This window comes from Ambystoma mexicanum, chromosome 10 (assembly GCF_040938575.1).
Source record: "Ambystoma mexicanum isolate Mex_15411 chromosome 10, UKY_AmexF1_1, whole genome shotgun sequence".
Taxonomy (NCBI): domain Eukaryota; kingdom Metazoa; phylum Chordata; class Amphibia; order Caudata; family Ambystomatidae; genus Ambystoma; species Ambystoma mexicanum.
The window spans coordinates 247,357,083-247,373,652 of NC_090932.1; positions in this window are offsets into that span (position 1 = coordinate 247,357,083).

Genomic DNA, 16,570 nt, shown 5'->3' on the forward strand with positions numbered 1-16,570 from the left:
CCAGCAGTGAGGGGCACCTGCCAGCAGGCCCCCACTCATGTCCCCCAGGACCCCCACCCCCCAGCAGTGAGGGGCACCTGCCAGCAGGCCACCAAACATGTCCCCCAGCACTCCCACCCCTTAGCAGTTAGGGGCACCTGCCAGCAGGCCCTCACTCATGTCCCACTAATGTCCCCTAGCATCCCCACCCCCCACAACAGTGAGGGGCACCTGCCAGCAGGCCCCCACTCATGTCCCACTCATGTCCCCCAGCACCCCCACCCCCCAGCAGTGAGGGGCACCTGCCAGCAGGCCCCCACTCATGTCCCCCTTCACCCCTACCCCCCGGCAGTGAGGGGCACCTGCCAGCAGGCCCCTATTCATGTTCCACTCATGTCCCCCAGCACCCCCACCCCCCCAGCAGTTAGGGGCACCTGCCAGCAGGCCCCCACTCATGTCCCACTCATGTCCCCCTGCACCCCCACCCCCCAGCAGTGAGGGGCACCTGCCAGCAGGCCCCCACTCATGACCCACTCATGTCCCCCTGCACCCCCACCCCCAGCAGTGAGGGGCACCTGCCAGCAGGCCCCCACTCAGGTCCCCCAGCACCCCCACCCCCCAGCAGTGAGGGGCACCTGCCAGCAGGCCCCCACTCATGTCCCCCAGCACCTCCACCCCCCCAGCAGTGAGGGGCACCGGCCAGCAGGACCCCACTCATGTCCCCCAGCACCCACACCCCCCAGCAGTGAGGGGCACCTGCCAGCAGGCCCCCACTCATGTCCCCCAGCACCCCCACCCCCAGCAGTGAGGGGCATCTGCCAGCAGGCCCCCACTAATGTCCCCCAGCACACCCACCCCCAGCAGTGAGGGGCACCTGCCAGTAGGACCCCACTCATTTCCCCCAGCACCCCCACCCTCCAGCAGTGAGGGGCACCTGCCAGCAGGCCCCCACTCATGTCCCACTCATGTCCCCCTGCACCCCACCCCCCAGCAGTGAGGGGCACCTGCCAGCAGGCCCCCACTCATGTCCCACTCATGTCCCCCAGGACCCCCACCCCCCAGCAGTGAGGGGCACCTGCCAGCAGGCCCCCACTCATGTCCCCCTGCACCCCCACCCCCCAGCAGTGAGGGGCACCTGCCAGCAGGCCCCCACTCATGTCCCCCAGCACCCCCACCCCCCAGCAGTGAGGGGCACCTGCCAGCAGGCCCCCACACATGTCCCCCAGCACTCCCACCCCTTAGCAGTTAGGGGCACCTGCCAACAGGCCCTCACTCATGTCCCACTCATGTCCACTAGCATCCCCACCCCCCCCCAACAGTGAGGGCACCTGCCCGCAGGCCCCCACTCATGTCCCACTCATGTCCCCCAGCACCCCCACCCCCCAGCAGTGAGGGGCACCTGCCAGCAGGCCCCCACTCATGTCCCCCTTCACCCCTAACCCCCAGCAGTGAGGGGCACCTGCCAGCAGGCCCCCACTCATGTCCCACTTATGTCCCCCTGCACTCCCACCCCCAGCAGTGAGGGGCACCTGTCAGCAGGCGCCCACTCATGTCCTCCTGTACCCCCACTCCTCAGCAGTGAGGGGCACCTGCCAGCAGGCCCCCACTCATGTCCCCCAGCACCCCCACCTCCCAGCAGTGAGGGGCACCTGCCAGCAGGCCCCCACTCATGTCCCCCACCGCCCCCACCCCCCAGCAGTGAGGGGCACCTGCCAGCAGGCCCCCACTCATGTCCCCCTGCACCCCCAACCCCAAGCAGTGAGGGGCACCTGCCAGCAGGCCCCCACTCATGTCCCACTTATGTCCCCCTGCACTCCCACCCCCAGCAGTGAGGGGCACCTGTCAGCAGGCGCCCACTCATGTCCTCCTGTACCCCCACTCCTCAGCAGTGAGGGGCACCTGCCAGCAGGCCCCCACTCATGTCCCCCAGCACCCCCACCTCCCAGCAGTGAGGGGCACCTGCCAGCAGGCCCCCACTCATGTCCCCCACCGCCCCCACCCCCCAGCAGTGAGGGGCACCTGCCAGCAGGCCCCCACTCATGTCCCCCTGCACCCCCAACCCCAAGCAGTGAGGGGCACCTGCCAGCAGGCCCCCACTCATGTCCCCCAGCACCCCCACCTCCCAGCAGTGAGGGGCACCTGCCAGCAGGCCCCCACTCATGTCCCCCAGCGCCCCCACCCCCCAGCAGTGAGGGGCACCTGCCAGCAGGCCCCCACTCATGTCCCCCTGCACCCCCAACCCCAAGCAGTGAGGGGCACCTGCCAGCAGGCCCCCACTCATGTCCCCCAGCACCCCCACCCCCCAGCAGTGAGGGGCACCTGCCAGCAGGCCCCCACACATGTCCCCCAGCACTCCCACCCCTTAGCAGTTAGGGGCACCTGCCAGCAGGCCCTCACTCATGTCCCACTCATGTCTCCTAGCATCCCCACCCCCCACAACAGTGAGGGGCACCTGCCAGCAGGCCCCCACTCATGTCCCACTCATGTCCCCCAGCACCCCCACCCCCCAGCAGTGAGGGGCACCTGCCAGCAGGCCCCCACTCATGTCCCCCTTCACCCCTACCCCCCAGCAGTGAGGGGCACCTGCAGGCAGGCCCCCACTCATGTCCCCCTGCACCCCCACCCCCCAGCAGTGAGGGGCACCTGCCAGCAGGCCCCCACTCATGTCCCCCAGCACCCCCACCCCCCAGCAGTGAGGGGCACCTGCCAGCAGGCCCCCACTCATGTCCCACTCATGTCCCCCAGCACCCCCACCCCCCAGCAGTGAGGGGCACCTGCCAGCAGGCCCCCACTCATGTCCCACTCATGTCCCCCTGCACCCCACCCCCCAGCAGTGAGGGGCACCTGCCAGCAGGCCCCCACTCATGACCCACTCATGTCCCCCTGCACCCCCACCCCCAGCAGTGAGGGGCACCTGCCAGCAGGCACCCACTCATGTCCCCCTGCACCCCCCCCCTGCAGTGAGGGGCACCTGCCATCAGGCCCCCACTCATGTCCCCCAGCACCCCCACCCCCCAGCAGTGAGGGGCACCTGCCAGCAGGCCCCCACTCATGTCCCCCAACACCCCACCCCCCTGCAGTGAGGAGCACCTGCCAGCAGGCCCCCACTCATGTCCCCCAGCACCCCCACCCCCCAGCAGTGAGGGGCACCTGCCAGCAGGCCCCCACTCATGTCCCCCAGCACCCTCACCCCCAGCAGTGAGGGGCACCTGCCAGCAGGCCCCCACTCATGTCCCCCAGCACCCCCACCCCCAGCAGTGAGGGGCACCTGCCAGCAGGCCCCCACTCATGTCCCACTCATGTCCCCCTGGACCCCCACCCCCCAGCAGTGTGGGGCACATGTCAGCAGGCCCCCACTCATGTCCCCCAACACCCCCACCCCCCAGCAGTGAGGGCACCTGCCAGCAGGCCCCCAATCATGTACCACTCATGTCCCCCTGTACCCCCATCCCCCAGCAGTGAGGGGCACCTGCCAGCAGGCCCCCACTCATGTCCCCCAGCACCCCCATACCCCAGCAGTGAGGGGCACCAGCCAGCAGGCTCCCACTCATGTCCCCTGCACCCCCACCCCCAGCAGTGAGGGGCACCTGCCAGCAGGCCCCCACTCATGTCCCCCTGCACCCCAATCCCCCAGCAGTGAGGGGCACCTGCCAGCAGGCCCCCACTCATCTCCCCCAGCAACCCCACCCCCCCCAGTGAGGGGCACCTGCCAGCAGGCCCCCACTCATGTCCCCCAGCACCCCCACCCCCCAGCAGTGAGGGGCACCTGCTAGCAGGCCCCTACTCATGTCCCCTGCACCCCCACGCCCCAGCAGTCAGGGGTACCTGCCAGCAGGCCCCCACTCATGTCCCCCAGCACCCCCACCCCCCCAGCAGTGAGGGGCACCTGCCAGCAGGCCCCCACTCATGTCCCCCAGCACCCCCACCCCCAGCAGTGAGGGGCACCAGCCAGCAGGCCCCCACTCATGTCCCCCAGCACCCCCACCCCCAGCAGTGAGGGGCACCAGCCAGCAGGCCCCCACTCATGTCCCCCAGCACCCCGACCCCCCAGCAGTGAGGGCACCTGCCAGCAGGCCCCCACTCATGTCCCCTGCACCCCCACCCCCAGCAGTGAGGGGCACCTGCCAGCAGGCCCCCACTCATGTCCCCCTGCACCCCAACCCCCAGCAGTGAGGGGCACCTGCCAGCAGGCCCCCACTCATCTCCCCCAGCAACCCCACCCCCCCAGTGAGGGGCACCTGCCAGCAGGCCCCCACTCATGTCCCCCAGCACCCCCACCCCCCAGCAGTGAGGGGCACCTGCTAGCAGGCCCCTACTCATGTCCCCTGCACCCCCACGCCCCAGCAGTCAGGGGTACCTGCCAGCAGGCCCCCACTCATGTCCCCCTTCACCCCTACCCCCCAGCAGTCAGGGGCACCTGCCAGCAGGCCCCCACTCATGTCCCACTTATGTCCCCCTGCACTCCCACCCCCCAGCAGTGAGGGGCACCTGCCAGCAGGCCCCCACTCATGTCCTCCTGTACCCCCACTCCTCAGCACTGAGGGGCACCTGCCAGCAGGCTCCCACTCATGTCCCCCAGCACCCCCACCTCCCAGCAGTGAGGGGCACCTGCCAGCAGGCCCCCACTCATGTCCCCCACCGCCCCCACCCCCCAGCAGTGAGGGACACCTGCCAGCAGGCCCCCACTCATGTCCCCCAGCACCCCCACCCCCCAGCAGTGAGGGGCACCTGCCAGCAGGCCCCCACTCATGTCCCCCTGCACCCCCAACCCCAAGCAGTGAGGGGCACCTGCCAGCAGGCCCCCACTCATGTCTCCCAGCACCCCCACCCCCCAGCAGTGAGGGGCACCTGCCAGCAGGCCCCCACACATGTCCCCCAGCACTCCCACCCCTTAGCAGTTAGGGGCACCTGCCAGCAGGCCCTCACTCATGTCCCACTCATGTCCCCCAGCACCCCCACCCCCCAGCAGTGAGGGGCACCTGCCAGCAGACCCCCACTCATGTCCCCCTTCACCCCTACCCCCCAGCAGTGAGGGGCACCTGCCAGCAGGCCCCCACTCATGTCCCACTCATGTCCCCCTGCACCCCCACCCCCCAGCAGTGAGGGGCACCTGCCAGCAGGCCCCACTCATGTCCCCCTGTACCCTCACTCCTCAGCAGTGAGGGACACCTGCCAGCAGGCCCCCACTCATGTCCCCCAGCACCCCCACCCCCCAGCAGTGAGGGGCACCTTCCAGCAGGCCCCCACTCATGTCCCCCACCACCCCCACCTCCCAGCAGTGAGGGGCACCTGCCAGCAGGCCCCTACTCATGTTCCACTCATGTCCCCCAGCACCCCCACCCCCAAGCAGTGAGGGGCACCTGCCAGCAGGCCCCCACTCATGACCCACTCATGTCCCCCCGCACCCCCACCCCCAGCAGTGAGGGGCACCTGCCAGCAGGCCCCCACTCATGTCCCCCTGCACCCCCACCCCCCAGCAGTGAGGGGCACCTGCCAGCAGGCCCCCACTCATGTCCCCCAGCACCCGCACCCCCCCAGCAGTGAGGGGCACCTGCCAGCAGGACCCCACTCATGTCCCCCAGCACCCCCACCCCCCAGCAGTGAGGGGCACCTGCCAGCAGGCCCCCACTCATGTCCCCCAGCACCCCCACCCCCAGCAGTGAGGGGCACCTGCCAACAGGCCCCCACTAATGTCCCCCAGCACACCCACCCCCAGCAGTGAGGGGCACCTGCCAGCAGGCCCCCACTCATGTCCCACTCATGTCAGCCTGCACCCCACCCCCCAGCAGTGAGGGGCACCTGCCAGCAGGCCCCCACTCATGTCCCACTCATGTCCCCCAGGACCCCCACCCCCCAGCAGTGAGGGGCACCTGCCAGCAGGCCCCCACTCATGTCCCCCTGCACCCCCACCCCCCAGCAGTGAGGGGCACCTGCCAGCAGGCCCCCATCCATGTCCCCCAGCACCCCCACTCCCCAGCAGTGAGGGGCACCTGCCAGCAGGCCCCCACACATGTCCCCCAGCACTCCCACCCCTTAGCAGTTAGGGGCACCTGCCAGCAGGCCCTCACTCATGTCCCACTCATGTCCCCTAGCATCCCCACCCCCCCAACAGTGAGGGGTACCTTCCAGCAGGCCCCCACTCATGTCCCACTCATGTCCCCCAGCACCCCCACCCCCCAGCAGTGAGGGGCACCTGCCAGCAGGCCCCCACTCATGTCCCCCTTCACCCCTACCCCCCAGCAGTGAGGGGCACCTGCCAGCAGGCCCCCACTCATGTCCCACTCATATCCCCCTGCAGCCCCACCCCCCAGCAGTGAGGGGCACCTGCCAGCAGGCCCCCACTCCATGTCCTCCTGTACCCCCACTCCTCAGCAGTGAGGGGCACCTGCCAGCAGGCCCCCACTCATGTCCCCGAGCACCCCCACCCCCCAGTAGTGAGGGGCACCTGCCAGCAGGCCCTCACTCATGTCCCCCACCACCCCCACCCCCCAGCAGTGAGGGGCACCTGCCAGCAGGCCCCTACTCATGTTCCACTCATGTCCCCCAGCACCCCCAACCCCCAGCAGTGAGGGGCACTTGCCAGCAGGCCCCCACTCATGTCCCACTCATGTCCCCCTGGACCCCCACCCCCCAGCAGTGAGGGGCACCTGCCAGCAGGCCCCCACTCATGACCCACTCATGTCCCCCTGCACCCCCACCCCTAGCAGTGAGGGGCACCTGCCAGCAGGCCCCCACTCATGTCCCCCTGCACCCCCACCCCCCAGCAGTGAGGGGCACCTGCCAGCAGGCCCCCACTCATGTCCCCCAGCACCACCACCCCCCAGCAGTGAGGGGCACCTGCCAGCAGGCCCCCACTCATGTCCCCCAGCACCCCCACCTCCCAGCAGTGAGGTGCACCTGCCAGCAGGACTCCACTCATGTCCCCCAGCACCCCCACCCCCCAGCAGTGAGGGGCACCTGCCAGCAGGCCCCCACTCATGTCCCCCAGCACCCCCACCCCCAGCAGTGAGGGGCACCTGCCCAGCAGGCCCCCACTAATGTCCCCCAGCACATCCACCCCCAGCAGTGAGGGGCACCTGCCAGCAGTCCCCCACTCATGTCCCCCAGCACCCCCAACCCCCAGCAGTGAGGGGCACCTGCCAGCAGGCCCCCACTCATGTCCCACTCATGTCCCCCAGCACCCCCACCGCACAGCAGTGAGGGGCACCTGCCAGCAGGCCCCCACTCATGTCCCACTCATGTCCCCCTGCACCCCACCCCCCAGCAGTGAGGGGCACCTACCAGCAGGCCCCCACTCATGACCCACTCATGTCCCCCTGCACCCCCCACCCCCAGCAGTGAGGGGCACCTGCCAGCAGGCACCCACTCATGTCCCCCTGCACCCCCACCCCCCTGCAGTGAGGGGCACCTGCCATCAGGTCCCCACTCATGTCCCCCAGCACCCCCACCCCCCAGCAGTGAGGGGCACCTGCCAGCAGGCCCCCACTCATGTCCCCCAACACCCCACCCCCCTGCAGTGAGGAGCACCTGCCAGCAGGCCCCCACTCATGTCCTCCAGCACCCCCACCCCCCAGCAGTGAGGGGCACCTGCCAGCAGGCCCCCACTCATGTCCCCCAGCACCCTCACCCCCAGCAGTGAGGGGCACCTGCCAGCAGGCCCCCACTCATGTCCCACTCATGTCCCCCTGGACCCCCACCCCCCAGCAGTGTGGGGCACATGTCAGCAGGCCCCCACTCATGTCCCCCAGCACCCCCACCCCCCAGCAGTGAGGGGCACCTGCCAGCAGGCCCCCAATCATGTACCACTCATGTCCCCCTGCACCCCCATCCCCCAGCAGTGAGGGACACCTGCCAGCAGGCCCCCACTCATGTCCCCCAGCACCCCCATACCCCAGCAGTGAGGGGCACCAGCCAGCAGGCCCCCACTAATGTCCCCTGCACCCCCACCCCCAGCAGTGAGGGGCACCTGCCAGCAGGCCCCCACTCATGTCCCCCTGCACCCCAACCCCCCAGCAGTGAGGGGCACCTGCCAGCAGGCCCCCACTCATGTCCCCCAGCACCCCCACCCCCCAGCCGTGAGGGGCACCTGCTAGCAGGCCCCTACTCATGTCCCCTGCACCCCCACGCCCCAGCAGTCAGGAGTACCTGCCAGCAGGCCCCCACTCATGCCCCCCAGCACCCCCACCCCCCAGCAGTGAGGGGCACCTGCCAGCAGGCCCCCACTCATGTCCCCCAGCACCCTCACCCCCAGCAGTGAGGGGCACCTGCCAGCAGGCCCCCACTCATGTCCCACTCATGTCCCCCTGGACCCCCACCCCCCAGCAGTGTGGGGCACATGTCAGCAGGCCCCCACTCATGTCCCCCAGCACCCCCACCCCCCAGCAGTGAGGGGCACCTGCCAGCAGGCCCCCAATCATGTACCACTCATGTCCCCCTGCACCCCCATCCCCCAGCAGTGAGGGACACCTGCCAGCAGGCCCCGACTCATGTCCCCCAGCACCCCCATACCCCAGCAGTGAGGGGCACCAGCCAGCAGGCCCCCACTAATGTCCCCTGCACCCCCACCCCCAGCAGTGAGGGGCACCTGCCAGCAGGCCCCCACTCATGTCCCCCTGCACCCCAACCCCCCAGCAGTGAGGGGCACCTGCCAGCAGGCCCCCACTCATGTCCCCCAGCACCCCCACCCCCCAGCCGTGAGGGGCACCTGCTAGCAGGCCCCTACTCATGTCCCCTGCACCCCCACACCCCAGCAGTCAGGAGTACCTGCCAGCAGGCCCCCACTCATGCCCCCCAGCACCCCCACCCCCCCAGCAGTGAGGGGCACCTGCCAGCAGGCCCCCACTCATGTCCCCCAGCACCCCCACCCCCAGCAGTGAGGGGCACCTGCAAGCAGGCCCCCACTCATGTCCCCCAGCACCCCCACCCCCCAGCAGTGAGGGGCACCTGCCAGCAGGCCCCCACTCATGTCCCACTCATGTCCCCCAGCACCCCCACCCACAGCAGTGAGGGGCACCTGCCAGCAGGCCCCCACACATGTCCCCCAGCACCCCCACCCCCAGCAGTGAGGGGCACCTGCCAGCAGGCCCCCACTCATGTCCCACTCATGTCCCCAGGACCCCCACCCCCCAGCAGTGAGGGGCTCCTGCCAGCAGGCCCCCACTCATGTCCCCCAGCACCCCCACCCCCCAGCAGTTAGGGGCACCTGCCAGCAGGCCCCCACTCATGTCCCCCAGCACCCCACCCCCGGCCCCCACTCATGTCCCACTCATGTCCCCCTGCACCCCCACGCCCCCAGCAGTGAGGGGCACCTGCCAGAGGCCCCCACTCATGACCCACTCATGTCCCGCAGCACCCCCACCCCCCAGCAGTGAGGGGCACCTGCCAGCAGGCCCCCACTCATGTCCCCTAGCCCCCCCACCCCCCAGCAGTGAGGGGCACCTGCCAGCAGACCCCCACTCATGTCCCATCATGTCCCCCAGCACCCCCACCGCCAGCAGTGAGGGGCACCTGCCAGCAGGCCCCCACTCATGTCCCCCAGCAACCCCACCCCCAGCAGTGAGGTGCACCGGCCAGCAGGCCCCCACTCATGTCCCACTCATGTCCCCCAGGACCCCCACCCCCCAGCAGTGAGGGGCACAGCAGGCCCCCATTCATGTCCCCCAGCACCCCCACCCCCCAGCAGTGAGGGGCACCTGCCAGCAGGCCCTCACTCATGTCCCCCAGCACCCCCACCCCCCAGCAGTGAGGGGCGCCTGCCAGCAGGCCCCCACTCATGTCCCCCTGCACCCCCACCCCCAGCAGTGAGGGGCACCTGCCAGCAGGCCCCCACTCATGCCCCACTCATGTGCCCCAGCACCCCCACCCCCAGCAGTGAGGGGCACCTGCCAGCAGGCCCCCAATCATGTCCCCCAGCACCCCCACGCCCAGCAGTGAGGGCACCTGCCAGCAGGCCCCCACTCATGTCCCACTCATGTCCCTCAGGACCCCCACCCCCCAGCAGTGAGTGGCACCTGCCAGCAAGCCCCCACTCTTGTCACCCAGCACCCCCACCCCCCAGCAGTGAGGGGCACCTGCCTGCAGGCCCCCACTCATGTCCCACTCATGTCCCCCAGCACCCCCACCCCCAGCAGTGACTGGCACCTGCCAGCAGGCCCCCACTCATGTCCCCCAGCACCCCCACCCCACATCAGTGAGGGGCACCTGCCAGCAGGCCCCCACTCATGTACCACTCATGTCCCCCTGCACCCCCATCCCCCAGCAGTGAGGGGCCCCTGCCAGCAGGCCCTCACTCATGTCCCCCAGCACCCCCACCCCCCAGGAGTGAGGGGCACCTGCCAGCAGGCCCCCATTCATGTCCCCCTGCACCCCCTCAGCAGTGAGGGGCACCTGCCAGCAGGCCCCCACTCATGTCCCCCTGCACCCCCACCCCCCAGCAGTGAGGGGCACCTGCCAGCAGGCCCCCACTCATGTCCCCCAGTACCCCCACTCCCCAGCAGTGAGGGGCACCTGCCAGCAGGCCCCCACTCATGTCCCACTCATGTCCCCCAGCACCCCCACACCCCAGCAGTGAGGGGCACCTGCCAGCAGGCCCCGACTCATGCCCCACTCATGTCCCCCAGCACCCCCACCCGCAGTAGTGAGGGGTACCTGCCAGCAGGCCCCCACTCACGTCCCCCAGCACCCCTACCCCCAGCAGTGAGGGGCACCTGCCAGCAGGCCCCCACTCATGTCCCCCAGCACCCCCACCCCCGGCAGTGAGGGGCACCTGCCAGCAGGCCCCCACTCATGTCCCACTCAAGTCCCCCCACACCCCCACCCCCAGCAGTGAGGGACACCTGCCAGCAGGCCCCCACTCATGTCCCACTCATGTTCCCCAGAACCCCCACCCCCCAGCAGTGTGGGGCACCTGCCAGCAGGCCCGCACTCATGTCCCCCAGCACCCCCACCCCCCAGCATTGAGGGGCACCTGCCAGCAGGCCCCCACTCATGTACCACTCATGTCCCCCTGCACCCCCATCCCCCAGCAGTGAGGGGCACCTGCCAGCAGGCCCCCACTCATGTCCCCCAGCACTCCCACCCCCCAGCAGTGAGGGGCACCTGCCAGCAGGTCCCCACTCATGTCCCCCTGCACCCCCACCCCCAGCAGTGAGGGGCACCTGCCAGCAGGCCACCACTCATGACCCCTGGACCCTCACACCCCCGCAGTGAGGGGCACCTGCCAGCAGGCCCCCACTCATGTCCCCCAGCACCCCCACACGCCAGCAGTGAGCGGCACCTGCCAGCAGGCCCCCACTCATGTCCCCCAGCACCCCCACTCCCCAGCAGTGAGGGGCACCTGCCAGCAGGCCCCCACTCATGTCCCACTCATGTCCCCCAGCACCCCCACACCCCAGCAGTGAGGGGCACCTGCCAGCAAGCCCCCACTCATGTCCCACTCATGTCCCCCAGCACCCCCATCCCCCAGCAATGAGGGGCACCTGCCAGCAGGCCCCCACTCATGTCGCCCAGCATCCCTACCCCCAGCAGTGAGGGTCACCTGCCAGCAGGCCCCCACTCATGTCCCACTCATGTCCCCCAGGACCCCCACCCCCAGCAGTGAGGGGCACCTGCCAGCAGGCCCCCACTCATGTCCCCAAGCACCCCCACCCCCCAGCAGTGAGGGGCACCTGCCAGCAGGCCCCCACTCAAGTACCACTCATGTCCCCCTGCACCCCCACGCCCCAGCAGTGAGGGGCACCTGCCAGCAGGCCCCCACTCATGTCCCCCAGCACCCCCACCCCCAGCAGTGAGGGGCACCTGCCAGCAGGCCCCCACTCATGTCCCCCAGCACCCCCACCCCCCAGCATTGAGGGGCACCTGCAAGCAGACCCCCACTCATGCCCCACTCATGTGCCCCAGCACCCCCACCCCCAGCAGTGAGGGGCACCTGCCAGCAGGCCCCCACTCATGTCCCCCAGCACCCCCACGCCCAGCAGTGAGGGCACCTGCCAGCAGGCCCCCACTCATGTCCCACTCATGTCCCCCACGACCCCCACCCCCCAGCAGTGAGTGGCACCTGCCAGCAAGCCCCCACTCTTGTCACCCAGCACCCCCACCCCCCAGCAGTGAGGGGCACCTGCCTGCAGGCCCCCACTCATGTCCCACTCATGTCCCCCCAGCACCCCCACCCCCAGCAGTGACTGGCACCTGCCAGCAGGCCCCCACTCATGTCCCCCAGCACCCCCACCCCCCATCAGTGAGGGGCACCTGCCAGCAGGCCCCCACTCATGTACCATCATGTCTCCCTGCACCCCCATCCCCCAGCAGTGAGGGGCCCCTGCCAGCAGGCCCTCACTCATGTCCCCCAGCACCCCCACCCCCCAGCAGTGAGGGGCACCTGCTAGCAGGCCCCCATTCATGTCCCCCTGCACCCCCCCAGCAGTGAGGGGCACCTGCCAGCAGGCCCCCACTCATGTCCCCCTGCACCCCCACCCCCAGCAGTGAGGGGCACCTGCCAGCAGGCCCCCACTCATGTCCCCCAGCACCCCCACTCCCCAGCAGTGAGGGGCACCTGCCAGCAGGCCCCCACTCATGTCCCACTCATGTCCCCCAGCACCCCCACACCCCAGCAGTGAGGGGCACCTGCCAGCAGGCCCCCACTCATGTCCCACTCATGTCCCCCAGCACCCCCACCCCCAGTAGTGAGGGGTACCTGCCAGCAGGCCCCCACTCATGTCCCCCAGTACCCCTACCCCCAGCAGTGAGGGGCACCTGCCAGCAGGCCCCCACTATAGTCCCACTCATATCCCCCAGGACTGTCATCCCCCAGCAGTGAGGGGCACCTGCCAGCAGGCCCCCACTCATGTCCCCCAGCACCCCCACCCCCGGCAGTGAGGGGCACCTGCCAGCAGGCCCCCACTCATGTACCACTCATGTTCCCCTGCACCCCACCCCCAGCAGTGAGGGGCACCTGCCAGCAGGCCCCCACTCATGTCCCACTCAAGTCCCCCCGCACCCCCACCCCCAGCAGTGAGGGGCACCTGTCAGCAGGCCCCCATTCATGTCTCCCAGGACCCCCACCCCCAGCAGTGAGGGACACCTGCCAGCAGGCCCCCACTCATGTCCCACTCATGTTCCCCAGAACCCCCACCCCCCAGCAGTGTGGGGCACCTGCCAGCAGGCCCGCACTCATGTCCCCCAGCACCCCCACCCCCCAGCATTGAGGGGCACCTGCCAGCAGGCCCCCACTCATGTACCACTCATGTCTCCCTGCACCCCCATCCCCCAGCAGTGAGGGGCACCTGCCAGCAGGCCCCCACTCATGTCCCCCAGCACCCCCACCCCCCAGCAGTGAGGGGCACCTGCCAGCAGGCCCCCACTCATGTTCACCTGCACCCCCACCCCCAGCAGTGAGGGGCACCTGCCAGCAGGCCCCCACTCATGACCCCTGGACCCCCACACCCCAGCAGTGAGGGGCACCTGCCAGCAGGCCCCCACTCATGTCCCCCAGCACCCCCACACGCCAGTAGTGAGCGGCACCTGCCAGCAGGCCCCCACTCATGTCCCCAGTATCCCCACTCCCCAGCAGTGAGGGGCACCTGCCAGCAGGCCCCCACTCATGTCCCACTCATGTCCCCCAGCACCCCACACCCCAGCAGTGAGGGGCACCTGCCAGCAAGCCCCCACTCATGTCCCACTCATGTCCCCCATCACCCCCATCCCCCAGCAATGAGGGGCACCTGCCAGCAGGCCCCCACTCATGTCCTCCAGCATCCCTACCCCCAGCAGTGAGGGTCACCTGCCAGCAGGCCCCCACTCATGTCCCACTCATGTCCCCCAGGACCCCCACCCCCCAGCAGTGAGGGGCACCTGCCAGCAGGCCCCCACTCATGTCCCCCAGCACCCCCACCCCCCAGCAGTGAGGGGCACCTGCCAGCAGGCCCCCACTCAAGTACCACTCATGTCCCCCTGCACCCCCATGCCCCAGCAGTGAGGGGCACTTGCCAGCAGGCCCCCACTCATGTCCCACTCATGTCCCCCAGGACCCCCAGCAGTGAGGGGCACCTGCCAGCAGGCCGCCACACATGTCCCCCAGCACCCCCACCCCCAGCAGTGAGGGGCACCTGCCAGCAGGCCCCCACTCATGTCCCACTCATGTCCCCCAGGACCCCCACCCCCCAGCAGTGAGGGGCACCTGCCAGCAGGCTCCCACTCATGTCCCCCAGCACCCCCACCCCCCAGCAGTGAGGGGCACCTGCCAGCAGGCCCCCACTCATGTCCCCCTGCACCCCCACCCCCCATCAGTGAGGGGCACCTGCCAGCAGGCCCCCACTCATGTCCCCCAGCACCCCCAACCCCCAGCAGTGAGGGGCACCTGCCATCAGGCCCCCACTCATGTCCCCCTGCACCCCCACCCCCAGCAGTGAGGGGCACCTGCCAGCAGGCCCCAACTCATGTCCCCCTGCACCCTCACCCCCCAGCAGTGAGGGGCACCTGCCAGGAGGCCCCCACTCATGTCCCCCAGCACCCCCACCCCCCAGCAGTGAGGGGCACCTGCCAGCAGGCCCCCACTCATGTCCCACTCATGTCCCCCAGCACCCCTACCCCCAGCAGTGAGGGGCACCTGCCAGCAGGCCCACACCCATGTCCCACTCATGTCCCCCAGGACCCCCAGCAGTGAGGGGCACCTGCCAGCAGGCCCCCACTCATGTCCCCCAGCACCCCCACCCCCAGCAGTGAGGGGCACCTGCCAGCAGGCCCCCAATCATGTCCCACTCATGTCCCCCAGCACCCCCAACCCCCAGCAGTGAGGGGTACCTGCCAGCAGGCCACCACTCATGTCCCCCAGTACCCCCACCCCCCAGCAGTGAGGGGCACCTGCCAGCAGGCCCCCACTTATGTACCACTCATGTCCCCCTGCACCCCCACCCCACAGCAGTGAGGGGCCCCTGCCAGCAGGCCCCCACTCATGTCCCCCAGCACCCCCACCCCCCAGCAGTGAGGGGCACCTGCCAGCAGGCCCCCACTCATGTCCCCCTGCACCCCCACCCCCAGCAGTGAGGGGCACATGCCAGGAGGCCCCCACTCATGCCCCCTGCACCCTCACCCCCCAGCAGTGAGGGGCACCTGCCAGCAGGCCCCCACTCATGTCCCCCAGCACCCGCACCCCCCAGCAGTGAGGGGCACCTGCCAGCAGGCCCCCACTCATGTCCCCCAGCACCCCCACCCCCCAGCAGTGAGGGGCACCTGCCAGCAGACCCCCATTCATGTCCCCCAGGACCCCCAGCAGTGAGGGGCACCTGCCAGCAGGCCCCCACTCATGTCCCCCAGCACCCCCACCCCCAGCAGTGAGGGTCACCTGCCAGCAGGCCCCCACTCATGTCCCCCAGCACCCCCACCCCCCAGCAGTGAGGGGCACCTGCAAGCAGGCCCCCACTCATGTGCCCCAGCACCCCCACCCCCAGCAGTGAGGGGCACCTGCCAGCAGGCCCCCACTCATGTCCCCCAGCACCCCCACGCCCAGCAGTGAGGGCACCTGCCAGCAGGCCCCCACTCATGTCCCACTCATGTCCCCCAGGACCCCCACCCCCCAGCAGTGAGTGGCACCTGCCAGCAAGCCCCCACTCTTGTCACCCAGCACCCCCACCCCCCAGCAGTGAGGGGCACCTGCCAGCAGGCCCCCACTCATGTCCCACTCATGTCCCCCAGCACCCCTACCCCCAGCAGTGAGGGGCACCTGCCAGCAGGCCCCAACTCATGTCCCCCTGCACCCCCACCCCTAGCAGTGAGGGGCACCTGCCAGCAGGCCCCAACTCATGTCCCCCTGCACCCTCACCCCCCAGCAGTGAGGGGCACCTGCCAGGAGGCCCCCACTCATGTCCCCCAGCACCCCCACCCCCCAGCAGTGAGGAGCACCTGCCAGCAGGCCCACACCCATGTCCCACTCATGTCCCCCAGGACCCCCAGCAGTGAGGGGCACCTGCCAGCAGGCCCCCACTCATGTCCCCCAGCACCCCCACCCCCAGCAGTGAGGGGCACCTGCCAGTAGGCCCCCACTCATGTCCCACTCATGTCCCCCAGGACCCCCACCCCCCAGCAGTGAGGGGCACCTGCCAGCAGGCTCCCACTCATGTCCCCCAGCACCCCCACCCCCCAGCAGTGAGGGGCACCTGCCAGCAGGCCCCCACTCATGTCCCCCTGCACCCCCACCCCCCATCAGTGAGGGGCACCTGTCAGCAGGCCCCCACTCATGTCCCCCAGCACCCCCAACCCCCAGCAGTGAGGGGCACCTGCCATCAGGCCCCCACTCATGTCCCCCTGCACCCCCACCCCCAGCAGTGAGGGGCACCTGCCAGCAGGCCCCAACTCATGTCCCCCTGCACCCTCACCCCCCAGCAGTGAGGGGCACCTGCCAGGAGGCCCCCACTCATGTCCCCCAGCACCCCCACCCCCCAGCAGTGAGGGGCACCTGCCAGCAGGCCCCCACTCATGTCCCACTCATGTCCCCCAGCACCCCTACCCCCAGCAGTGAGGGGCACCTGCCAGCAGGCCCACACCCATGTCCCACTCATGTCCCCCAGGACCCCCAGCAGTGAGGGGCACCTGCCAGCAG